General features: G+C 40.9%; 2 long non-coding RNA genes and 1 pseudogene across 2 annotated transcripts in view; 2 read left to right on the top strand and 1 right to left on the bottom strand.

Moving 5' to 3' along the window:
- The window catches only part of LOC140712985 (uncharacterized), a 270,725-nt gene that overhangs the window by 87,959 nt on the left and 156,291 nt on the right, over positions 1-26,475 (top strand). The gene's annotated exons all lie outside the window — the stretch shown is intronic.
- The window catches only part of LOC140712986 (uncharacterized), a 269,029-nt gene that overhangs the window by 90,956 nt on the left and 151,598 nt on the right, over positions 1-26,475 (bottom strand). The window lies entirely within an intron of this gene.
- LOC140713093 (zinc finger protein 705D-like) lies at positions 9,389-14,568 on the top strand (annotated as a pseudogene).

Genomic DNA, 26,475 nt, shown 5'->3' with positions numbered 1-26,475 from the left:
AACAAGGCAGAAGTTTATTTCTTTCTCACTTATATCTATAGTTACACCTATCATGGCTGGTAAAGATGCTTGCCAAATTCATTAGGGACGCAGGCCCCTTCCAGCTGTCTGCTCTGCTGTGCTTTAGAAGAGGCTCCAGTTTGGCTGCTAAATGCCCACCTATCATTTTTTAATTCCAGGCACCAGGAAAGAAAATAGCCAAGAGAGAGAAAAACAAGGGAACATCTACCCCTCCTTTTAAATTTTTTAACCAACCCCCTCTTTTTTTTTTAACCCAATTTGTTGAGCTATGATTGCATTTAAAAAGCTGTCCATGTTTAAGGTATGCATCTCAGTGAGTCTGGGGATAAGTATACATCATGAACACCACTACCCTTAAGATTATACACACATCCTTCACCGTCCAAAGTCCCCCCCCCCATTATTATTATTATTACTGGTAAGAAATTTTGGTAAGAACACAAAATCCACCCTTTTAGCAAATTTTAAGTGTGCAATACAGTATTCTTAGCTCTAAGCACTATGCTGTAAATGAGACCTCCAGAACTTACTTCTATGGTATATCTGAAACTTTGTGCTCTAACCATATCTACCCATTTCCCCTGCACCACGGCCCCTGGTAACCACCATTCTCCTCTCTGCTTTTGTGAGTTTGTCTATTTTAGATTTCAAATGCAAGTGAAATCATATAGTAATTGTCATTCTGTGGCTGGCCTATTTCTTATAACGTAATGCCCTCGAAGTTCACCCATGTTGTCACAAAAGACAGGGTTTTATTATTATGTAACACTGAATAATATTCCAATGCATATATGTATTATCCATTTATCCTGATACTCTCCCTCCACCTGCCTCCCAACAGGCCCCAGTGTGTGTTGTTCCCCTTTCAGTATTCATGAGTTCTCATCGTTCTGCTTCCACTTATAAGTGAGAACATGCAGTGTTTGATTTTCTGTTCCCAGGTTAGTTTGCTGAGGATAATGGCTTCCAGCTCCATCTATGTCCCTGCAAAGGACATGATCTCATTCCCTTTTATGACCGCATAGTATTTCATGGTGTATATGTACCACATTTTCTTTATCCAGTCTATCATGGATGGACATTTGGGTTGATTCCATGTCTTTGCTATTGTGACTAGTGCTGCACTGAATATGTGTGTGCATGTATCTTTATAACAGAATGATTTATATTCCTTTGGGTATATACACAGTAATGAGCTTGCTGGGTCAAGTGATCTTTCTGGTTCTAGGTCTTTGAGGAATCACCATACTGTCTTCCACAATGGTTGAACTAATTTACATTCCACCAACAATGTAAAAGTGTTCCTATATCTCAACAGCCTCATCAGCAGGTAGTTTTATTTAAAAATTTTTTGAGAAACCTTCATACTATTATCCAAAATGGCCATATTAGTTTTTATTTCCACCACGAGTATACAAGGGTTATCTTTTATCCACATCCTCACTAATACTTGCTATTCATCTTTTTGATAACAGCTATTCTAAGAGGTGTCAGGTGACATTTCATGGTGGTTTTTATTTGCATCCCCCTGACAATTAGAGATGGTAAGAATTTTGTCATATATTTGTTGGCCATTTGTATCTTTTCTTCTTGGAAACGACTATTCAGATCTTCACCTGTTTAAAAAGAAATTTCAACTTTTATTTTAGATTCAGTGAATGCATGTGCAGGGTTTTACATTGGCACATTGTGTGATGCTGAGGCTTGGAGTATGAATGATCTTGTAACCCAGGTAGAAAACATAGTATTTCATGGTGTATATGTTTTTCAGGTCTTGGTCCCCACCTTCCCTTCCCCTTCTTGTAGTCCCCAGTATCCATTGTTCCCATCTTTACATCCATGTGTAATCAGTGCTTTGTTCTTACTTATAACTAAGAACATATGGCATTTGGTTTTTTCTTCCTGCATTATTTTAGAATAATGGCCTCTAGCTGCATCCATGTTGGTGCAAAGGACATAATTTTTTTAATGGTTGCATAGTATTCCATGGTGTACATATACTACATTTTCTCTATCCAATGATAGAGAAAATATTCACATCTTTGCTATTGCAAATAATGCTATAATAAATATATGAGTGCACATGTCTTTATGGTAGAACAATTTATTTTCCTTTGGATACAAGGGTCAATCCCCATGACTGCTGTCAAGGGTTGTGTTGAGTGCCTGCAGCTTTTCCAGACTCAGGGTGCAAGCTGTCAGTGGATCTATCATTCTGGGGTCTGGAGGATGGTGGCCGTCTTCTCAGAGCTCCACTAGGCAGTGCCCCAGTGGGGACTCTGTGGGGGCTCCTACCCCATATTCTCCCTCTGCACTGCTATAGTAGACATTTGCCATGAGGTCTCCACCCCAGCAGGCTTCTACTGGACATACAGGCTTTTCCATACATCTTTTGAAATCCAGGTGAAGGCTTCTGATAGGGTTTGGCTCTGTGTCCCCCCTCAAATCTCACCTCAAATTGTACTCCCACAATTCCCACATGTTGTGGGGGGACCCAGTGGGAAATAATTGAATCATGGGGGCAGTTTCTCCCATATCGTTCTCGTGGTAGTGAATAAGTCTTACAAGTTCTGATGGTTTGATAAGGCGAAACCAGTTTTGCTTGGCTCTCATTCTGTCACTTGCCTGCTGTGGTGTAAGACATGCCTTTCGCCTTCTGCCTCCCCCCAGCCATGTGGAACTGTAAGTCCAATGAAACTTCTTTCTTTTGTAAATTGCTCAGTCTCGGGTATGTCTTTATCATCAGCGCACTCCTGTACTTTGTGCAACTGCAGGTTTAATTTCCCATGGAAATTGCCAAGGCTTATGGCTTGCACCCTCAAAGCAGTGACCCAAACTGTGTCTGGGGCCTTTTTAGCCATAGCTGGAGCTGGAGTGGTTGGGAGGTAGAATGCTGTGAGCACTGTCCTGCGCTTGCCCTGGGTGGTGCAGCCGTAGGCCCAGCCCACAAAACCAGTCTTCCCTTATAGGCCTCCAGACCTTTGAAGGGAGGGGCTGCCACCAGCCAAGGACTCTGAAATGCCTTTCAGGCTCTTTCTTCATTGTCTTCTATTAGCATCTTCTTTCCTTTTAGTTATGCAAATGTCTTAAGCCTGCTTGAATTTCAGAGGATACCAATGGCCTTAAAAGTACTATATGACCCCTAACACTTCCTGACTTCATTTCTTCAATATATTTTATTTATATCATCATGAATATTGAAACTTTTTATATCTATTCACTTTCCATTTGTTTTCAAGTCCAGTTTACTTCCAAATAATTTTAGAATATAGAGTCTCCATAAGACACTAGTTTGTCTGGTTTCTTGCTGTACCCCATTACTGCGAATGCCTTCTAGTACATATAACACACTCAAAAGTACTTATGAGGCCGGATGTGGTGGTCCACGCCTGTAATCTGAGGACTTTGGGAGTCCAAGGTAGGCGGATCACGAGGTCAGGAGTTCTTGACCACCCCGGCTAACGCGGGTGAAACCCCATCTCTACTAAAAAAAATACAAAAAAATAGCCGGACGTGGTGTTGGGCGCCTGTAGTCCCAGCTACCCGGGAGGCTGAGGCAGGAAAATGGCGTGAACCCGGGAGGCAGAGCTTGCAGAGAGCCGAGATCGCACCACTGCGCTCTAGCCTAGGCGACAGAGCAAAACTCCATCTCAAAAAAAAAAAAAAAGTTCTTATGAATGAAAAAAGGAATGAATCTTCCTATTTTTCCTTCAAAATAGCCTTAACTCTTTGGTTTCCAAGTTGATGTGGGGTTTTTAGTAGTTGTCTCAAAAATCCAATCAAATTGAACTGGGTGTGGGAAGTTTTGATTAGGTTCAGTATCTGTGCAATCAGGGCATGTCTCTTGGAATGTAGTGCTGATTAGGTTTATTAATTGTTTTTTCCTATATAAGGGGAAGCCAATCAGAGGATGCGTTTTCCCAGAGAAGGAGCATCAGAAGAGATTAAGACCTTGGGGGGAGAGAGTCTTGCTGCTTGCTTGTGGGACTTGTCTTGGAAGGTAGATAAGTTCACAGCATCCTCCAATTTTTTATTTTTGGTGAGTTCTCCAAGCACTGAGATGTGAACTGGTCTCATTCCCTTACAATGATACTGTTACCAGTAGAAGAGATTCGAGTTACTGGCAGCATATCTGCATGGGTCCATAAGCAACTTCAGTCCTTGCCTCCTCTGAAGAAAGAATTCGACTGAGGGGCATACAGCGGAAAAAGAGACTAAGTTTCAGAGCAGGAGTGGAAGTTTATTTAAAAAGGCTTTAGAACAGAAAGGAAAGGAAAATTCTCTTGGAAGAGACCCGAGTGGATGCCTGAAGGTCCAAGAGAGAAAAGAGAAGGGCCTTTAAGCTTGATCCTGGGATGGGCTTGCCTCTTTCCCATGATTCTTCCTTTAGGGAGAGTTTCTGGCATGCACAGTGCTTTCCTTACCCTTTGGAATTGAGCATGCACGGTGTGTTTAGGGAGTTATATGCATGTCCATCTGAAGTTTTCTTTCCTTTTCCAGTGGAGTGTGTCTCCGGAAGATTATGCTTTGCCATTTTTGTCTCTTAACATAAATGCCCAAGAAGTTGCTTCTTCCTGGGGTCTGCATTTAATTAACATTTTTGATGTTAACAGGTGTAAACCACCATGAAATGGCCTCTCTCTGGTGCTACCTAATTATCATTTTTAGAGAGGCAAAGTGATCATTAACAGGCCATCACCTGACATTTCTAGTGGGTAGGGGAAGAGTCTTCTCCTGCCCTGCTCCTGCTCTTCTACCTTTAACAAGACAAGCCTTGAATATCATCAGACATGTGTCCCATCAAGGCAGCATCTCATTATTAAACTTTACTGTGTGAATTGTTCCTTCACATTCTCATATTCTGTGTTCACGATTTGTGTGCCTTTTCCATTTTTGTTTTGACCATATCTCATTATTTTAACTGCCTTCTCCAAGATTCTAGATCTGCATTGACCAATAGAGTAACTACTAGTCACATGTGGCTATAAACTGCAAATTAATTATAATTACATAACTAAATGGCATATCCTTAGTAGTAATAGCCAAATTTGTGGCCAAACTAGAAATTCTGTAACTACATATGTGTGGTAGTTACTGCATTGGACAATGTAGATACAGAGAATTTCTTTTATCACAGAAAATCATGTGGGGCATGTTGGCTGCCACTTATTTTTATTTTATTTTTATTTTTTATTTCTTTGAGACAGAGTTTTGCTCTTGTTGCCCAGGCTGGAGCGCAATGGCATGATCTCAGCTCACTGCAACCTCCGCCTCCCAGGTTCAAGTGATTCTTCTGCCTAAGCTTCCCTAGTAGCTGGGATTACAGGCATATGCCACCACGCCCGCCTGTTTGTTTGTTTTTTTTTTTTTCTATTTTTAGTAGAGACGGGGTTTCTCCATGTTGGTCAGGCTGGTCTCAAACTCCCGATCTCAGGTGATCCGCCTGCCTCCGCCTCCCAAAGTGCTGGGCTTACAGGTGTGAGCCACTGCACGCGGCCTTATTTTTAAATTGTATTTGTGTGCTTTATAGTTAAATTATATTCTGCTTCTCTATATTCATTTCCTTTCACAGATTTTTCTCAGGCAATTTTTAATTTTCATTCATTTACCTTCTTGAGGAAAGTACTTAGATCATTTTTTAAAAGTAATCTACAGCAAATAATTTTTCCACGGATATCGTTTTAGCTTTATTGTGTTGGTACTTTTACATACTATATTCAGGTATTATTATTTTTCATAACTTACTTTAAAAATTGTGCCAAGTTTATTTAAAAGAGATTTCTCCCTTGATTTTCAGAAGTCAGATTGTGTCTTTCATTGCTGTCATTTTAGTTTAATTTTATTTTATTATATGTAAATATGTTGCATATTCCTTTTTTAAAAATGTGAGATTTTTTTCTCTCTCTTGTTACACAAACTTTGTATGCAGTGTTCATTATGCACTTTAAAAATAAATATTTTGTTTCAGGGCATGGTGCTTTCACACATGCAACCTTAGAATAATTTTAAATTCCATTCCACTTTCACCATTCCTGAACTGCTTTGAATATATTGGATGTTGGAAGCCATGAGAGGTTTTGACTTGCATCCAGTCAAGATAATAGGATTTTCCATTTATAGTGTAATCTGATATATATTCGTTTTGGTTTCATACTTTTAAAAAATCTATTCTCTTTTACTCTGTGGTGATCTTTGCTTTTCTATTTGTACATTGCTAGAATGTCAGCTGCTGTTTCCCTAGCACCTGAGATGTTACTCAACACTGTATAGTGCTGGTGTTGAGAATTGAGAGAATCTACTAAATAATAGCACTTTTCAAGACCGCAGTTCTGAATTAAAAGGAAGGGAAAGGACAGGCAAAAGAATATAGACATCAGCTATTTTTACTGAAGATCTGTTGGAGCACATGGTTTTGGTGTCCAGGAACTTGAGACCTAATACTGCATTCCTAATACTTCACTAAGATGTGTCTAAATAGCCCTGAAAGGGCTAGGAAGTCACAAGTCAGCCTCTTAGTTGTTATGAGTGTCCTTAAAATATTAAGGGAATATTGAGGATGCAGAATGGCTCCTTCCTCGTGACTTTTTAAAAGATCTGGGCCGGGCGCTGTGGCTCATGCCTGTAATCCCAGCACTTTGAGAGGCTGAGGTGGGTGGATCACCTGAGGTCAGGAGTTCCAGACCAGCCTGACCAAAATGGAGAAACCCCATCTCGACTGAAAATACAAAATTAGCCAAGCGTAGTGGCGCATGCCTGTCATCCCAGCTACTTGGAAGGCTGAGGCAGGAGAATAGCTTGAACCTGGGAGGTGGAGGTTGCAGTGAGCTGAGATTTCACCATTGCACTCCAGCCTGGGCAACAAAAGCAAAACTCTGCCAAAAAACAAAAAAGGAGAGAGAGAGAGAGAGAGAGAGAGAGAGAGAGATCTGGAGGGAGATACTAAACTGTGCAGGCTCTCATCTTGAAGTCACCAAATACGTAAGTTGTTATTCCTGCTCTGGTGAGAAGTTTGTCAATACATTTTTTCCATGAATTAATGAAAATTTTAGACCCATAACATAAGTTTAAAAAAATTTATCCTAAAGATTGCTTGTGTATGTATGTGTTTTGAAATATATTTAATCTCTATATCTTGAAATAGTTTTTATAGATTCCACACAAGGGTCCGTTAGGAAATAAGTGTGCTTTCATTTTCTTATAATATTTGTCCTTTTTTGTCCCTGGCACAGTCTGTATATGACCATTTAAATTACTTTTAGTTCATGTTTGGGTTATAATCACACACAAATATTCTCTAAAGTCCAAATCTTATTTTGATATTCGAGGAAGAGTTTACATGGTAATAATAGTAAGGGTTACAGCTGGTTTCACTGAAGCTTTGTAGGCATTCTCTAATACCTTATTGTTTTGAAGGAATATCTGTTCTGCTTAAATTATAGACTGCATAATACATGCACTGTCAGGTACATTCATGGAAGGGACAGGCAGATGGAGTCATATGTTACTGGAGTCTTGATGAACAGATGTAGGAAATAGTCCAAGGAATAAGAAAAAAGTTGATATTGAAAAGTGCTTGTTGAAGTCTGTAAATGTGCCTTAAAATGTGGCAGTAAAAATAGACACAGTGAAGTTTGGGACCTGGGGTCTAGACCCTGGAGTCCCCAGAATCATAGAGAACCTTGGTTAGGGGAGTAATTTTGTAAAAAAGCAAGAAGAGGCAGTGACAAGGCAGAATATAATTAAAAGTATTGCTGTGTCATTTTCTAGTTTTGTAATTTTATCATGTTTTGTAATTTTGTCATGTTTTTCAAACTCTGTTGATCATTTATTAAACTGGTAAATAAACTATAATCAGCAGGGTTATTATAAGGGTTAAATAAGGAAATTTATGTATATCTGTAAGCACAATGTCACAATTAATACAAAGTTACCCTTTTTATTTTTCCTGAACTTCATGTACAAATGGGTGAGTTAATTTTTTGTTTATGACACATAATTATCATTTGTACATAAAATATATTTAATTATTTTTATATTTTTATCAGGGAAATAATACATGCATGTTTTCCCCCGTCTCAAACACATGCGTTCATATAAACATATCCATCTATATACCTACATATCTATGTATGAATATACACATGGACATCAATATTTCTCAGCAAATATGTATCATGATAATCAGAGATATTGCAACTAACAAAGACTAATATAAACCATGATTGCAAGAATGTTAGACACTACCTTAGTAAAATATCAGATTGAGCTGCTAAATTTCTCTCAGCCCTAAGTCTTTTTGTATTTTCTGAGCATCCTAGAGGATTGTGACTGTATACACAGGACAGAAACACCATGACGCAGGGTACTGCTGCGAATTTCTGATGCAGGGGATTTTAAGGGCTAGATCAGCAGGATGGGAGTGTTGACCCTCCAAGTGAAATAAATTCCTGAATTGATTATCCTCATCCTGAAACAGATTTTTTTTTTTTTTTTGTGATAGAGTCTTGCTCTGTCGCCCTGGCTGGAGTGCAGTGGTAGGATCTCGGCTCACTATAATTGCCTCCTGGGTTCAAGCAATTCTCCTGCTTCAGCCTCCTGAGTAGCTGGGATTACAGGCAAGCACCACCATGCCCAGCTAATTTGTGTATTTTTAGTAGAAATGGGGTTTCACCATTTTGGCCAGGCTGGTCTTGAACTCCTGACCTCAGGTGATTCACCTGCCTTGGCCTCCCAAAGTGCTGGGATTACAGGCGAGAGCAACCGCACTTGACCCTAAAGCAGATTCTTACTTGATTGATTTCCGAGTTCCAAGGGGAAATACAAAAGTCGAAATTGAGAGAAAGTAAAAGTGGAGTAAGGCTTCAGAAGGCTGTGATTGGTGTTGGAGAAACATTGCTAGGGCATAAAGCTGGGATAATAAAATCTGAGAAATCCCACAGTGTTTATCTACAGGTGGAAATCATATTCCACATGTGGGTGGAGTCAGGGATCCCTGTGTTTTAAAATCAGTGAGGGAATTGAATATCTGGACTTGTGTCAATTAACATACAAAACTCAGTGCTTTTGATGTTCTCATTCAGAAGATATTTGTGTTCCTTCTTTGTCAGAAACCGTAGTCATAGGCTTCCTAATTTTGACCATGGGAAAAGAGGAGAGGCCTCTGTGTGTTTGTGTCTGTTGGTCAGGCTGTGGTGCAGGTGATGTCACATTTTGGTGAAGGTCTGGCTTTTCATCACAGATTGGTCTGAAAATTATGTACAAGGCTGGTGTCTCACGTGTTCTTTCTCCAACCTCAGCTTTTCTTAGTGCCTGAAGTGTCTGAAAGTGGAAATCCAGAAGAAGACAGAGAGAAACTGAGTTCTTGACAATGCATTCACTAGTGAGTAGGGGATGCCTCTTTCTACTGAAATTATACCCATATTGCTGGCAAATGGGCAGTTTTCTCCAGTTTGCATGGGTGTTTCATTTTTATTCTTTTTGTTTGTTTGTTTTTATGATGCAAAATCCACCCAGCCTGGGTGTTCCAAATGCAATCAGGAGACTTTCAGGTATCTTGCCTCCAATTAAGTTTTCTCAGGACTCTAGGTTGGGTATCATGTGTCAAAGATTCCTAAATTATCAATATAATTTCTAACATTACACTACTTTATTCCAGCCCCTATGCAGGCTATTTACAAAAGAAAACATGAGAGGTCTCATTTATGTATTTCTTTTTCTTCTATCCATCCTATAACCTCATAGGGAAATAATTGACCCATTAACTGTCCCGTTGGCTGAAATAGACTTAGGATTGTGATGAATGCAGGCAATAGAGATGCGTGAAGAGCAGAAGATCACAGCCCAATAATGAGGCTGATGTTCTAGCAGCTGAGTTCAATAAATCCCGTGGGATAGGCCTTGGGCAAGAGCTGCACAGTGTTGAGGAAAAAGGAGAGTTTGATCAAATATATTTATGCTTTTAAAAACTTTGCAAAAGGACAACTAAAGAAGTCATTATTATTCTTATCCCCATTCATTTTGCCTTTTGATAATTAACCTTTTAGCCTTCTGGTAACTGAAAGTAACACATAAGAAATACAATTACTCAATTATGGTTGCACACTCAGGAGAAGGAATATAGTAGATATAGTACAATTTAGGGTTCTGTGGAAATGCTTTATAAGGGCTGGTTAGAAAAAAACAAAACAGAAAAGAGGCCTTTTTATCCTTGAACAAGCCAAGTGACAAGGGAAAGTTAAAAGAGAGGCAGTGATAACTGATGTTTGGGTTGCCCAGAGAAAGTTGAGAACAGGCGGCTTCATATGACAGGAATCATCAGACTAAGGCTTCCTCAGTATAGCAGCCTCAGCGGGCTTGTCTTGTGCGGCTGGACTGTCTTTAAGCCTTGTCATGAACGCCTGAATTACATAACATTAGAGTGACTATATGTATGAATTGAATCCTATATTCTGTGTAAAACTTGTTCAGTTCTGAAGAATGCTGGAGTCTGGTTCATGACTTTCTAACTTTTTAATGAATAAGGGACCAATGACCTGTATTTAATAAATATTTGCTAGATAGGAAACATGTTTTCTATTACTTCTTTAGATCATTCAAAACACACAATAGGTCTTTTAACCATTTGATTGGTGAGAAACCTGTGGTTTATCTAGAGAAATAATTCATTTAATCACGGTCATGTTTAAAAAGTAGTAAATCATGGTTATTTGCCTTGTGACAAATCTGTAATTTACTTGATGTTCATGGTAAATTTGTTTTATTTATGAAGGTTCAAGTGAAAATTTTATAATCAGTTATGTACAGGTGATTAACACATTACTGAAAAATATCTGGGCTATATTATGCCACATCTCATGCGATATTTCTTCATAGGAAAGTTTAATGGATTAAGAGTGGGTATGTCTCTGTGAGTGAATTTGAAAGGCAGATACCAGCTTAGTATTGAGAATGAACTGGCTGGAACCTAAAACCCTGAGTGTTCTGCATACCCAGCTCCTACCTATGTCATGTCAGCCTTCCTCCTCTGGACATTAAAAGGGATTCTCTTTCTAAACTAAAATGTCTGTGATGTTTTAGAACAAAGTGACTTTCAAAGATGTAGCTATTGACTTCACCCAGGAAGAGTGGGCCATGATGGACACATCCAAGAGAAAGCTGTACAGAGATGTAATGCTGGAAAACGTGTGTCACCTGGTGTCCCTCGGTGAGTCCCTCTACATTCACATACGTATGTAGACATACACTGACTCATTCATTCGATAAGTGTTGGAACAGCTTCCCCATATCTCACTCTAATCTCTTCTCTGATTCTCTCACAGATCTTATCTGAAAAAAGTTTGAGCTCTCTAAATCTGTCTAAAGAAATATCTTTATTTTATTTTATTTTATTTTGTTTTATTTAGTGTGTCACGCAATTAGAATGTAATCTTGACAGGGATTTCATGGTTTCCTTGGTACTCAGTCTCTAATACTCAGAACAGACCTGGGAACTTAATGAATATTTTCAAGGTATTAAATTAAATATTTTCTAAATAACTCTTCTGCTTCAGTCGCTATGCTTAGGCTGAGACCAATTAGTGAAAACAATAGCAATATCTTTTCTGTATAGAACACCAATTATTTTTGTAAATCGAATGGTTTTTTTTTTTTGTTCTGCATGAGAATAATAATAAACATACTGTGCAGAGGTTTACTTAATCTCTTTCTGAAAAGACTGTGTATTACGCATTGTGTCTTGGAACTGAGGCATGGACTCAGCATTCGTAGGTCCTGACTGTTTTGAATTTCCTTTTCCTGATGGACCTTTTGTTTGGATTTATTTTCTAGTCTCACGTTGGGTCAGAAAAATCCTGGGGAGTTTTCTGTGTTCTAGGTCTTGTGGCCTGAGCTGACCTTCACTGTTTTTATTCTTCCTCAGTAGCCTGCCTTACAGTTGGTGATAATGCACATTTATTGACAGTGAACTCAAAACACATGTACTGTTTCCACTAACAGGGTACAGATAAGCAAATCCTATATAACTTTGCAGCTGGAGCAAGGAAAAGAGCTCTGGCGGGAAGGAAGAGAATTTCTCCAAGGCCAGAATCTGGGTAAGGAACAAGGTCCTGTGCTCTAACAGGAGGAAGTGCTTTGTCAATGAATAATATCAGTCAAATATTAATTAGCGGTTTTATTAAATGAGTGGTAATTTCTAAAATGTAGGTTAAGCTACTGGAGCAGAATTCCTTAGATGTTATTATCATTTTGTTCATATGTCAGATGCTACTCTTGTGTCCTCTTGCCTTTTCTTTTACTTTCGGGAAAAGGATAATTCGTGTACCTGTTGGGGTTAAACTGTCACATGCTGACTCTTTTCCCGATACCCCTGTGAAGACTAACCCTCTATTTACCTGCCTGATATCTCATCTCCATTTTATCTCTTTTCTTATTTTAATTTTAAAGCACTTTTTTATTGCTGACGCTGTACAATCTGTTTCTTCTATTGAAGTATTTTCTTCATTTGACACATTTGCCACATCTAAGTGTCAATTTTTGAAAAAAAGTAAAAGGGCCTTGGCGTTTTTCAAACAATTTTATTACCATAAAACCAAGGTAACAATTTATTTTTCAATTATTTCAGACAAGGAAAGTGCCCTTAAGAAAAAGCACACGATATTCATGCATCCTATCAGAAAAGACGCGTCCACCGGTATGACAATGGTGAGTTTTATAGCTGTGTACACCAGCCATCTAAGTTAAAGACCTGGTAATGGGTTAAGTTAGTAATGACGCACAGTCACCTGAGTGTAATTAGGCTGGCATTAAGTGCTTTCTAAGCAAAAAAAAATTTGATAGTTTGAATCCAGTGAAAAAAGTGACCTGTGTTCTAAACCATAACATGAGATCTTTAAAATAGAACAAGTGCATATACATTGCTCATGTTCAGACTTTGGAAGATATTGATATCATCACAATCAATGGAATAACTCTGCAGTTGGGATCTTATAAAAGAGAAAATATCTGTGTCTGCAGGAGATAATGTGTATGCAAGTGTCAATCGAGAAAAATGACGAGACAAGTCTCAATCATTTTAGGAGATTTATTTGCCAGAGTTAAGGACATGTACCTGGGGGACAGGTGTATACCTTTCTCCAAAGATGATTTTCTCTAAATTTAAAGGGGGAAAGGGTGGGATATTGAGAAGTACACAATTTTCATGTAAAAGGTGCGTAGAAAAAAATAGTCATTCATGCATTTTTCTGGCTCAGTGAATCTGGATTTTTTTACATAAGATGACATAAACAAATGAGGCAGAGGAATAATGCAGGAGAGCTGCATTTTATATAAGACAACATAGGCAAAATGGGGCAGGGAAATAATCGGATATGCATTTGTGTCTGGTGAACTGGGGATGACTGCGCCTGTAAAGACAAGCTATGAGTTGGCATTACCATGGTGTAACTTTAACAGCTCATGAGGAATTTCCTTGTGGGCAAAATACGGGGGAGGCATGTAGCTTTTCATCTTGTAGCCATATTATTTAGGAACCAGAAGGAGGAGGCAGGTTTGTGTGACCCTGTTCCCAGCTCGATTTTTCCCTTTGGTTCAATGAGTTTGGGGTGCCAACATTTAATTTCCTTTCACACAAGTAACATTGGAAAGATTTCAACTGGACTCTACCACTGAATAGTTGGTCTAGAATTCAAAGGTGGTGAAATGAATGTATAGATGTATGTTGGTAAATCATTAAGAGCTTTTAATCTTTGTCCCTAAAGGAGAATTCTCTCATTCTGGAGGATCCCTTTGAATGTAATGATTTGGGAGAAGATTGCACTCACAGTTCCACAATGACTCAGTGTTTGTTAACTCAGAGTGGAAAGAAACCCTACATCAGCAAACAGTGTGGAAAATCCCTTAGTAATCAGTTGTTCCCTAAACCACATAAACAAATTCATACTAAAGGTAAATCATATCAATGTAATATATGTGAAAAGGCCTATACTAATTACTTTCACCTTAGATGGCACATGACTCACACTGGAGAGAGGCCATATGCATGTCATCTATGTGGAAAATCCTTCACTCTGTGTTCTCACCTTAGAAGACATGAGAAAACTCACAGGGGAGAGAGACCGTATAAGTGTCATCAGTGTGGGAAAGGCTTTATTCAATCCTTTAACCTTCGAAGACATGAGAGAACTCATCTTGGATAAAAGCATTATGAATGTGATGAAAGTGGGAAGGTCTTTAATCAAACCTCTGGCTTTAGAGGACACACAAGAATTCACACTGAAGAGAAATCACATGCTTGTCTTCTATGTGGGAAAGCCTTTAGTCTATCTTCTGACCTTAGATGATATGAGAGAACACGCACTGCAGAAAAGCCATATGAATGCCATTTATGTGGGAAAGCCTTCAGTCAGTGTACTGATCTTAAATAACATCAGAAAATTCACCCTGGAGAGAAAATGATAAATGTCTTCAGAACATATTCTGACTTTAGATGACATGGTGTTAGGAATGACGAATGTAAGGAATATGGAAGAGACTTCAGCTGTAGTTGTAACATCTAAACATGCCAAAGGACTCACATTTTGAAGAATTACTATAATCAACATGGACGTTACTTCAGTTACCTTTATTCTTCAGTCCTCATCAATAAATTCATATGGAAGAGAAATTGTACGACATATATGTACCAAAGGCTTGTTAGTGATCTGATCATAAATGACACGAGAGAGCTGAAACTGTCAACATAATAAACTAAAAGTCTTCAGCAACAGTTTTAATAACTTAAAACGTGTGGGACTTTCAGGTAGAGAATCTCTAGCTCTGCATTCACTGTGAAAATGTTTTTATGTGCAATTTGTTGTCAAATAACGTAAGAAAACTTTACTTGGATGAACCCTTTATTTGTATTTTCTGTGAATAAACATTCAGCCAAGCACCAGGCTTGATGTTCACAAGAAAACACAGTGATAAAATGCTGCTAAAAAGGAAAATAAGAGAGGAAATCCTTTATAAGCTAAATAAGAAGGGAAAATCTTTCCAAGGGCAATGAATTCTCTTGGAATACCAAACACTTCTTACTGGAGAAGTTATGCCTTGAAAAATCATGAGAAATCCTTTCTTCACAGAGTAACGCTTGTGGCACATGTGAGATTTCACACTGGACAAAACACGGTTAGCATCTTGAAAGGAGAAGATTCTTTAGTGGTAATTCATTTCTTAGTTAACATTAAGTTTCTCACATTGAGGAGCTATTAAAATTGAAAATCACTATGGAGAAAACTGATAGATTTCTCGTCAGAAAAGTGAGTCAAGAAGGTGGACCTCTAGAAAAAACTCTTAACATATAGTTTAGCAAAATAATTCAGAAATTTGAGAAAATGTCTATTCATAAAAATGCAGCACATAAACGTATAATAGCAAAGTGACCTGGGCATAAATTGAATGCAGAATTATATATGAAATCTCATTAAACATTTCCAAAAGATCAATACTTACAAATATTGAAAGAATACAATCGGTTGTTGGAAAAACTTAGTGTGTTGGTAAAGTCCTTCTTTCATTTATGCAGCCCTAACAAATCCATTTGCATCTACACTCCTCGGCTTATGGGTGGAGATTCTACCCCAACTTCTGAGTCTCCCCAGTCTTCAACGGCTCTTTCCTCACAGCTCACCTCCCTTTACTTCCATGTCCACTAAAACCACTTGTTTCCATCCAACCCTGGAACTGACACATCAGGGATCTTCAGCCCCACTTGCCAGATTTCTCAGTGTGTCATTGCATAGATTTAGCAAGGAAACGGAGGCTGGATCAAAGACACCTAGTATATGCATTTGGGTGTCCCCAGCCTTTGCCTCTGTCTCTGAGTAGTTACCTGGGATCAGAGAATAAGGCAGCCCTGCTCTTCTATTCCTCAGAAATCTCTTGAAATTTTGTCCCTGAAGCCTCTCTAAGTGGAGGTAGCAGTTCATCTCATGACACCCCAGAGTTTACTCAGGTAAGTCCTGAGTTATTACACAGAGACAGACACAGCTGTGTTCCTTTTACTTCTATCCAGAAGGTAAAACACCAGCATGATAAAACAGCCGAACCTGTTAGCCACCATGCAAGCCTTTCCTATATTTGATTCAATGTACTTTTCCAGAAGCAAAATGAAAGTTCTCACAGATGGGGCCTCCTCTGCCTTGTCCTCAGAATTGGAAAATGTATTGTCCATCAAGGAGCCTCAGTATTGAACCTAAAACTCAAGAGAAAACGTTTCCTGAATAGTAAGTGGCATGACGACTTGAAATTTTGCAAAACAGGCACAATCTTAATACGATAGGCCTTACTAAGGCTAAATGGCCTTATCCATGGTTGAAATTGACACATCATTATATTAAAAAATCTCCACAAGTGATTGATTTTACTCAGCAGCCAGGGTTTATGTCAAGTGTGAGGATAATGAGCAAGAAATTCGAGCCCTTGGCAAACTGGTTGGAGAGGCAAGGATTGTGTCCAGGTAGAGCTCATAACATTATTTATTGTTTAATCTATTTAATTAAATATGTAATTTACCCTCAAACTGTGGCAGACATTATATGTAGTCCTGAGCCACATGAAGATGTACTATTTGTGCTGTGAAATTCTACGGGATTTGACAAGTGCATGGTGGCAGATCTCCAGCATGAAAGCGTAACACAGAATGCTTCTCTTATTCAAGCTCTTCTTCCCTTCACATAGAGGGAATCAATCGACTTTTGTACACTAACTTTCGAATTTGTTTCTTTATTCCCATCTTCTTTAATTAAAGCACAAGATATCGTACTCAATTTCCATTTGATCTTCCAAAAGAAAGGTACTGAATAATCCGTACCTGAATTTCAGTGATTCAGACTCAGGTCCACCGCTAAGCAGTAAAGGCCAAACGTCCTGTGCTGCCACCTCATGGCCGGCAAAGGGCAATGAAATCCATCGTTCCGGCCATGCAGGGCACATGCGCGGTCTGCTTCCCGCGGCGAGCCGGATGTCCAGGTAGGACGTGAGTTTTCTTTACCTAGGGTGAAGGAGGCGCCGCCGCCCTGGCTTTGGGGCTGGGGCCTCCGGGGAGGTTCCGGGTGCGGGCGTTGAAGAGGCCGCTCTTTTTGCAAGGCCCAAGATGGCGGGCCCCGCACAGGCCGCGCTGTTCCGCGCCCTCAGGGCGTCAGTATCCCGTTGGGGCCGGATGCCCCCGCTGGGCCCGGAGCATCCTTGGCGCTGCCCTCGTATAGCCGCACTGAGGCTGAGGTGGCGCGGGGGCCTGGGCTCCGCGAGGAGCGGCGGCAGCGAGGGCTGGAGGACCCGGGCTCCGGGGCTCCGGGGCGTCTGGCCTGAATGGGACTGAGCCCATCCAGGGACTGGGACTCCCGGGTTCTGGTGCGGGTGGATCCTGGGCAGGCTCAGGACCAAGTCCCTTTCCTTCCACCAAGGAGCGCCCAGAGGCCGGCGGGATCTCCAGGTTCACCTCCTCCTCCTTCAGGTGTTTACTTTTCCTTTATTTCTGTAAGGCCAGAAATTGGCGCCATCCTTCACATCGGTGAATCGGGACCCTAACACCCATTACCTCAGGTTTATTGTTATTGCCATTAACAGTGTTGGTGGCATTATCACTAAGATCATCATTGTTGTTATTGTCATTCATGATTATTAGCAGGTGGGTTCATCATTTTGTCTCACTATGCATTTTTTTTTTTTTTTTTTTTTTTTTGTGATGGGTTTTGTATGACGTTGAATTGAACTTCTCTAATCTTGACTAGTGTTGTCAGATTCCTGAAGAGCATTCCGGAGGACAACCCCTGCCTTTAGTGCAACCACAGAATTTCGTGGGCACAGGAGAGCACCTAGAATATTCCCCTTTCATTGCACAGCAGCTTTGGGAAATGGTGGCTGCCTGGCTCTGAGATGAGGTGGAAAAGACCGGACACTGCGGCAAGTGATAGCACCTCCACTGATGTTTTTATGAAGTCAGTGCACTGTCTCCCACGTAGACTTAGAATAAAATCTGATGGCTCTAAAAGGCCATGTTTGCCCTTCCTGGACTTCCTGGGAGCCTTTAAACCTTGTGTGGTTCCTAGAGTGGCTAAATTGCCATATCTGTGCCTCGTATGGCAGCACCAGTCTTTTCTGGGCCAACAAGGGCACTTAGAATGTTTCCAGAAGCTCAGGCATGCTGTCTCTGTTCCTCCCTTCTGTTCAATGGCAATTCACTGGGTCCCTGGCTGACATAGAACATCCTGCAGAGGGATGGGCTTGGGTGACTTCCTGGCCAGCCTTTCCAGGCAGTTATCTTTGAAAAACTTGAAGAGACTCACAGAGGCCATTCACTGGTATTTCATGACTGCAAGTGGGGTTTCTGGTTCCTTAAGTTTACTTAGAATATCTGAATGGCTCTGAATGGCCAAGAAACCCTCCCTGGTCTTGGAAGTGGCCAAAAGCTATTACTGGGCCTCTGAAGAGTCTTTAAAATTTTTCAGGGTGCAGCTGAGAATAGGAAACTTTTCCAGGTCTAGCCCAAGCAGCTCAGGTCAAGTCCTGAAAAACTGATGGGTATTGGGGGAGCTCATCTTATGAAAGAGCAATTGGTGGCAAAGCTGGGTCTCCAGGACAGCTGTGTGTGTATATGTCTGCAGAGCATGCCTTGTAGTCATCTTTAGTAACTGAACACCATTTGTGAATGGATAAACTATATTCCTTGCTGTACAATAGTGAAAAATTCATATTAACAATGGTAGTAATAAAAATATTGATGAATATTAACAGGAATGATGATCATCATGATACTAGTACCAATGGTTATAATACTGATAATAATACTAACCCTATGGACTTGGGACATACAAGTTTTTCCTAAGTGGATAATAGGCATAAATATTTGGTGGTGTAGGGTTATTTCAAGTCCTAGAAAGCAAGGATGAACATCTAGAACGAGAAGAAAAACAATCTGGAGGTTGGCAAGTGCACACCTGGGGACTCCTGTGTTAACTTCTGGTGTTTCAGCCTAAGAGGGAATGTTAATATAACCCTGGCCCTGTAACACCATGCTGACCAACACCTACCAGCTTTCAGGAGATAAGATAGCTGGCTGATGGGACAGGGATCCAGAGAAGTTACGTGTCCAGACCAGTACATGTTACCCAGTGGCAGAGTTCATGACAAGCAATAAACCCCAGGACAATGTAATTCCCAGCCACCTGACTGTCATCTGCTCTTTCATGGCCCCTCTCTACTGGTATCTCTAGGCACTGGCATGTCCTCCAGAGGCTGTAGGAGGGCATCATACTCAGTACTCACCCACCTGCAGGAGGCAAGAAAGATGGAAAGAGCTAAATACCATGGTTTCTGGATTCTTTTTGGTGGGCATGGCATATTTCGCATTTGCTTTAATAATGGTGGAATCCAGTCAATTGTTTGCAATACAGCTCTGGATGACTCTGGACACCTGTAGAGATTTTGACAATTTCCAGAAGGTCACAAGTTCTTGGAGGACTTTTTCATGAGTTCTTTGACTGAAAAGGTCATTCAAAAAACTACTGTTCTGACTTAGAAAATGTTGCAGAGGCTGGGCGCGGTGGCTCATGCCTGTAATACCAGCACTTTGGGAGGCTGAGGCAGGCAGATCTCGAGGTCAGGAGTTTTAGACCAGCCAGAAACATCTCTACTAAGAATACAAAAATTAGGGGGGCGTGGTAGCATGCACCTGTAACCCAGCTACTCAGGAGGCTGAGGCGGGAGAATCGCTTGAACCTGGGAGTCGGAGGTTGCAGTGAGCCAAGATTGTGCCACTGGACTCCAGCCTGGGCGACAGTGCGAGACTCTATCACAAAAAAAAAAAAAAAAGAAGAAGAAAAAGAAAATGTTTCAGACACTCTGGTGAACAGGTAGTCCCTCTCCTGCCACTCCAGGTAAAAGTTTCTTGGCCACAAACCTGATTTAGCAGTATCCCTTCATCTTAGGTGGGTAACAGAAAGCCATTCATGACCTATCCAAGCATGGAGGGGGAATTTGACTTAGGAAACTTTTAGGTGGACTAGTTGGTGAAAGAAAGTGCATTCTAGGACTCACAGGCCTACACATAGAGTTGCTAGCACATAAAGCATATGTATGAATTCTTTCTGAGCCCATGGCAAGACCAGGGTGCACTTCATCCATCTCCTATGCTAATATGAATAGGTACTTGCCCCAAAAATAAAAGAATAACTCAGGAAGCCCATTCTACAGGACACCAGGTGATACAGTAGGAGTCTTGGAATTGCTGTGGTATGTGTGTTTTAAGGTTGTCTTTTAATCATCTTCAGCAAATTCAACAGTCTTCAGAACATAAAAAAAGAATTATTCAACATTGCATAATAACTACCACAAATATATCCATGATAAAGAACTGTACCCACATAATAATAACATTAATAGCAATCATAATGGTGTGATATAAATGTCATTTTAATGAAGAGAATAATAAAAAAGCAGATATTTAAGAGCATATTCCTGTAAGCCTGTGACATTGTTCCCATATGAGCCCTCATGTTATTGATTACAGGGAGAGGCTTGGGTCTGCATCTTGAAATGTCTTCTGTGATGGCAAAGAAGAGTGGCAGTAGGGAGAATAATTCTGAGCCACACGAGGGCTTGAGCAAAAGTGGAGATGCCTGTGCCACGTGGAAATACATTACAAATGGACTATGGAAAAGGGTCTGGCCAGAGTCCTGCCTGACACAGGTCATACAAAAACTTTCAGTAGTTCACCCCAAGAAATGGCTGGTCCAGGCTGTAGATGAGAAGCACTGGGCAGACAGATCCACACCCGCTTCCTGAGTCTCAGAAGTCTGGTGTGCATCGAACATTAAGCCCACAAGCCTACTGAGACTTCACCTGCTGGCTGGTCTTCTACCATCTGATTCTTAAGCCCCATCACGTAAGTGCCATCTCCATACTGGAATTGCTGAAAATGTCTGACGGAGGGTTTCACCCTGGGTACTCAGTACCAGCAATGGATGAAATACCAGAAGGGAGGCTCCAGGGCTTCCATAGAAGACACATTCTAAAGTTGCTCAGGTGATCAAATGGTCATCTCATAGATTTTCAGCAGAACTGCAGCATTTTGTGAATACCTGAGTGAATGCAGAAAGTATCCAGACGCATGGGCATTCTAGAAAGCTCCCTGTGTAAATCAAATACAAGGAATATCTACTTCTGGGCTCAAAAGCTAACTTAGATAATAAAAAAAGTGAGATGCTGGCAAAAGGCGAATAACTCCACTTCAGTTCCTGAAAGAAAAATGGTTCTGTAACCTCTGAGTTTATTTAGAAAAAGTTTGGAGCCTCAGGAAGACCAAGTATATCATTCTTGATGTTTCTAGGACAGATCGGACGGCTTAGGCCTCTGGGACTATTCTAAGTCCTCTCAGGTTTCCATGGGAGACTGTAACTCTACTCCTAGAGCTCACACCACCCCGGAGCAAGCTCATTGTTTTCTAAATATTCCAAGGCATACAAGGATATGCCTGTATTGGTGAGTTTCACCTTGGACTGGCAGGAGAACTCTGAGAATGATACATCCTGACTTCACTTGATAAAGGTAGGGGAGCCAAGAAGTCCAGATCTGGAGGGCACCTGAAACACCAGATGGCAGAAGGACAGTAAGGAGGTGAAGTCAGCTATGGAGTTGGAGCTTCATGTTTAATGCATGTAGGATTCTGAGTTCCAGGACTGATGGGCTGGTGGGGATGAGATCCATGTCTTCTTTGCAGGGAGCCAGGCCAAACCAGCCATCTGGTGCACTACCGAAAGCTTTTGTGTGCCCAGTGGTAGGCAAGACACAAGCCAAACTCTCTTCACCTCTGGCTGGTAGTCCTTGACTAGAGAGGTTTGCACACAAATGGTCCTATTAGCCCATGCTCTCCTGTGGCTTGCTTTCCTTTTACCTCCTGTTTCTCATGTTTGCCATCATGGAACACATTTCATAGTGAAATTCTTTGACTCTGACTCCAAATTACACAAGGAGGACCCAATTTGTGAACTTTTCATATATTTAGGAGAATCTCCACATTGATTTTTGTATCCTTATGTTCATATTGTCACCAGTATTAAAATTCATACTATTTAGGTCATTGTGTTCACTATCATAATTATTAAATATTTTTCATTTATCATTTATTTTTATTGGTTAATTTTTGTGGCAGCTGTTATATAACAATCACTAGAGTTTCTCTATTCATGAAAGATGTCCACGTTAATGGAGGTAACTAGGAGTGTTACTTTACCGGTATGTAAACACATATAATCTTGGCTGAACTGTGGCTATATTGTCTGGTGTCCCTTTGAAGGTGAAGCCTCTTGTGTTATTCTAAGTGACCTCTGGAGACAGAAACTGTCTCATAATTGCAGGGACGACTTGAGAAGGCATCCTGAGCCTATGCAGAAATGCAGAAGCACTTCCATGATTAAGCAACCTATGTGAAGGCCTGAAAGCCAAAGCAAAGCTGTCCAACAAAAAGTTTTCCTAGTAACACTGGAGGTCCATCAGTCACTCCTCCTGGTCCGGAAATGCCAGAAATGTCCTCCATGGTTCTTGTGAGGGTCTAGATCTTTTCAAAATCACCTCAGGAGCCACAGAACCACTCCATCCTACCTGAAATTGCAGAATGACTCTTCTTTTGACCAGAGTCTCAAAAATATACTCATTGATAGTTTTGATTCCTGGGAGCCGCCATGCTTGCAAAAGATATGCCAGAGACTAGACATTTTCTGTCTCCTCACTTGTCCGGGGAAGACTGAAGTTTTTCTGAAACACAGAAATGGGAATCTGACCCTCTGAGCAGCCCCAGGATTTTCTAAGTCTTCCAAGCAGAGTGGAAGTTCTGGTAAAGACCCATTGTACCCCCGATGGTCTGGAATCACATAGGATGATGCGTTTAAACAACTCTATGTGGAGATATATTTTCTGAGATATTCCAAGGAGGAGGGACACAACTGGACCAGATGTTAAAAGGGCAGCTGAGCATTAAGTGCCTGTGTAGTGTTTGTAGCTTAATGTCCCATGCAGAAGGGGACTCTGGGCTCTTGTGTTAGAATTCAGTGTAATTCTGGGGTCCTGCTTTTCTTCCAGGAAATCCCACTTCCATCTGGATGTCTGGATGAACTACTGAAAGCCACTGAGTGTCCTGCAGCAGGTGAACTGTGGCCAGAGCCCAAGGATGAAGGGGGCTCCTTCCGTCTGTGACTGTGAAGAGGAAGCCTGAGGTATAGCAGACCCAGGCCCCAGAAGGATGGAAAAAATGAGGTAGGGAGTGAGGGGACCTCAGAGGAAGACTGAGGTCTGCAGAATCCCAGGGTCAAGGAGACAGTGCGGTATCCTGGTGGTGTCCTTGATATTCGAAGAGGGGCGATAATCCATCTCCTGAGTAAAAGCTTCATAGGGGGTGAGGAGGGGAGAAGTAAACAGAGAGGAAGCAGGGAAGGCCAAGACAGCGACCAGCCTTAGAGCAATTTTAACCAGAAATGGACACAGACCCTGGACCCCATCGCGGGGTTGCAGGCCAAGGACTGTCTCTAGGCGATGCATAGCTCCCTTGTGGGGTTAGTGGGAGTAGGCATTGTGACGTCTGCAGGGGTGTGGAAGGCTGGGCGACGGGAGCAGCTTACTGGGCTGGACCAGAAATACTGAACTTCTTTTCCATCAGTGAAATCCATTTCCGGGTCAGAAAAAACTGCAAGTTCTGGAGGGGCAGGGCCTAGGAGGAGGTCAGGGCCTGAGCCTTCCTGGTTTGACCCCCCTACCCCCCGTGTTTCTGGGTCTGTCCTCACTTCCACCCAGCGGATGTTGAGTATCCTTCTTTGAGTCCCCACGAGTGTGTTGTGTGCAGTGGGGCCAGGCTGCTTCATCCACTGCACGTTAAATGTTTCCAATACTTTCTGGCCAAAGTTTAGAGTTTCCAGACCACTGACTTTGAATGTTGACCTGGTTCCTTTTGAACAGAGTAAAATCTGTTGAAGTTTAAGGTCACCTCTTTTCATGGATGGTGAAGAGGCAGGCTGTTCAGGCGCAACTGCCCTCAGGTTTGGAGGACGGCGGAGGTCACTGTGGGTGGTGGGTGAATCCGGAACCTCTGTGGCTCTAGAATTTCAAATATTTCATTTTTTCTTTTGTAGTTTTTGTTTGTTGCTTGCTTTTTTTTTACAATGGGAACTGGAATGTAAGATGCAAAACTAGCCTGTGGGGGACATGGATTTTCACAACAGTAACCACAGAGTGTAGTTTCCATTTCTATTCCCTGTTCATGTGGGAGGCAGAGAAGGAAATCAGATGCTCAGTTCTAGGGACATCACAGGACTAGGACATGTACAGTGAGGGTGGAAGGCAGAGGCATTGCTTTAGGAGAATAAAATTACTGCATGCACACACATATGTATGTATATGGATGTATGTACACAAATATGCATATTTATAGATTCTCTTCTCCCTCTCTCTATATAATTTTCTTTATTTCACACTTGATATGATTTTTTTTATTATACTTTGTGTTCTAGGACACATGTGCACAATGTGTAGGTTTGTTACATATGTATACATGTGCCATGTTGGTGTGATGCACCCATTAACTCATCATTTACATTAGGTATACCTCCTAATGCTATACCTTCCCCCTCCCCCCACCCTACATCAGGCCCCAGTGTGTGATGTTCCCCTTACTGTGTCCAAGTGATCTCATTGTTCAGTTACCACCTATGAGTGAGAACATGCGGTGTTTGGTTTTTTGTTCTTGTGATAGTTTGCTGAGAATGATAGTTTCCAGCTACATCCATGTCCCTACAAAGGACTCAAACTCATCCTTTTTTATGGCTGCATAGTATTCCATGGTGTATATGTGGCACATTTTCTTAATCCAGTCTGTCATTATGGACATTTGGGTTGGTTCCAAGTCTGTGCTATTGTGAATAGTGCTGCAGTAAACATACATGAGCATGTGTCTTTATAGCAGCATGATTTATAATCCTTTGGGGATATACCCAGTAATAGAATGTCTGGCTCAAATGGTATTTCAAGTTCTACATCCTTGAGGAATCGCCACACTGTCTTCCACAGTGGTTGAACTAGTTTACAGTCCCACCAACAGTGTAAAAGTGTTCCTATTTCTTCGCATCCTCTCCAGAACCTGTTGTTTCCTGACTTTTTAATGATTGCCATTCTAACTGGTGTGAGGTGGTATCTTATTGTGGTTTTGATTTGCATTTCTCTGATGGCTAGTGATGATGAGCATTTTTTCATATGTCTGTTGGCTGCATAAATGTCTTCTTTTGAGAAGTGTCCGTTCTTATCCTTTGCCCACTTTTTGATGGGGTTGTTTGTTTTTTTCTTGTAAATTTGTTTGAGTTCTTTGTAGGTTCTGGATATTAGCCCTTTGTCAGATGAGTAGATTGCAAAAATTTTCTCCCATTCTGTAGGTTGCCTGTTCACTCTTGTGGTAGTTTCTTTTGCTGTGCAGAAGCTCTTTAGTTTAATTAGATCCCATTTGTCAATTTTGGCTTTTGTTGCCATTGCTTTTGGTGTTGTAGATATGAAGTCCTTGCCCATGCCTATGTCCTGAATGGTATTGCGTAGGTTTTCTTCTAGGGTTTTTATGGTTTTAGGTCTAACATTTAAGTCTCTAATCCCTCTTGAATTAATTTTTGTGTAAGGAGTAAGGAAGGGATCCAGTTTCAGCTTTTTATTTATGGCTAGCCAGTTTTCCCAGCAGCATTTATTAAATAGGGAATCCTTTCCCCATTTCTTATTTTTGTTAGGTTTGTCAAAGATCAGATGGTTGTAGAAGTGTGGTATTATTTCTGAGGGCTCTGTTCTGTTCCTTTGGTCTATAGCTCTGTTTTCATAACAGTATCATGCTGTTTTGGTTACTGTAGCCTTGCTGTATAGTTTTAAGTCAGGTAGTGTGATGCCTCCAGCTTTGTTCTTCTGACTTAGGATTGTCTTGACAATGCGGGGTCTTTTTTGGTTCCATATGAACTTTAAAGTAGTTTTTTTTCCAATTCTGTAAAGGAAGTCATTGGTAGCTTAATGGGGATGGCATTGAATCTATAAATTACCTTGGGCAGTATGGCCATTTTCACGATATTGATTCTTCCTGTTCATGAGCATGGAATGTTCTTCCATTTGCTTGTGTCCTCCTTTATTTCATTGAGCAGTGGTTTGTAGTTCTCCTTGAAGAGGTCCTTCACATCTGTTGTAAGTTGGATTCCTGCGTATTTTATTCTCTTTGAAGCAATTGTTAATGGGAGTTCATTCATGATTTGGCTGGCTGTTTGTCTGTTATTGGTGTATAAGAATGCTTGTGATTTTTGCACATTAATTTTGTATCCTGAGACTTTGCTAAAGTTGCTTATCAGTTTGAGGAGATTTGGGGCTGAGACGATGGGGTTTTCTTTTTTTTTTTTTTTTTTAAATTTATTTATTATT

Source organism: Chlorocebus sabaeus, chromosome 12, assembly GCF_047675955.1.
Source record: "Chlorocebus sabaeus isolate Y175 chromosome 12, mChlSab1.0.hap1, whole genome shotgun sequence".
In the NCBI taxonomy this organism is placed as follows: domain Eukaryota; kingdom Metazoa; phylum Chordata; class Mammalia; order Primates; family Cercopithecidae; genus Chlorocebus; species Chlorocebus sabaeus.
The sequence above is the reverse complement of the archived record's forward strand: the minus strand, read 5'-3'. Positions and strand labels throughout refer to the sequence as shown.